Source organism: Nicotiana attenuata, chromosome 5 (assembly GCF_001879085.1).
Source record: "Nicotiana attenuata strain UT chromosome 5, NIATTr2, whole genome shotgun sequence".
Classification (NCBI taxonomy): domain Eukaryota; kingdom Viridiplantae; phylum Streptophyta; class Magnoliopsida; order Solanales; family Solanaceae; genus Nicotiana; species Nicotiana attenuata.
In genome coordinates this window covers 40,375,020-40,375,944 of record NC_031993.1, presented here as the reverse complement: position 1 = coordinate 40,375,944, position 925 = coordinate 40,375,020, and positions in this window count along the sequence as shown.

Below are 925 nucleotides of genomic sequence, written 5' to 3'. Positions count from 1 at the left end.
CAGCAGTAGGATTGCCCGGGAGCTGTCTTCAGTCCAGGGACTCACGAGGTAGCCTAGCTGGCGTTCGCAGGCCGAAGTCCCTTCTATGTTTTAGTTTGTTTTCTTTGTTTCGAGACAAACAGTATGCAATATCATTTCAGACTTGTTTTTAGTACTCTATAGCAGTCCGTGAGCTTGTGACACCAGACTCTGGGTAGAAATGTGTTTCAACTTCCGCAAATTTTATTTCAATTATATAAGATTAAAGTCTTCCGCTTTAATTAAAATGCCCCATTTATTTTATATTGTTAAAATGTCATCAGTGAAAAGTTTTGAATATTTGGCTTGCCTAGCTCCGACAGTAGGCGCCATCACGACTCCCGATGGTGGGGAATCCGGATCGTGACAAGTTGGTATCAGAGCACTAGGTTACATAGGTCTCACAACTCACGGACAAACTTAGTAGAGTCTGAGGGATCGGTACGGAGACGTCTGTATTTATCCCTAGAGGCTACGGAGTTAGGAAAATTTCACTTTTGTTCCTTCTTGTCGTGCGATTCTGTTTCTCAAATACTGGTTGTCTTTCTACTCTGTTCTTTTGCAGATGGTGAGAACACGTGCTTCCTCTTTTACCGCGCAGCAGCTCCTACGAGGGGCAGAGGGCGAGGCAGGGGCAGAGCTCAGCCCCGAGCGGCAGTCCCAGATGTGGAGCCTCATGTTGATTATGATGAGGAGGTTCCAGCCCCAGCAGCTCCGGTGGGCCCAGCTCAGGTCCCAGAGGGGTTCATAGCCACCCCAGTTCTTCAGGGCGCTCTGGTCAGATTGGTAGGCTTTGTGGAGAGCGTCACTAGAGCGGGTTCGCTTCCAGTAGCACCAGCCACTTCTCAGGCTGGAGGAGGAGTTCAGACTCCTGCTACACATACTCCGGAGCAGGTAGCTCCCCAGG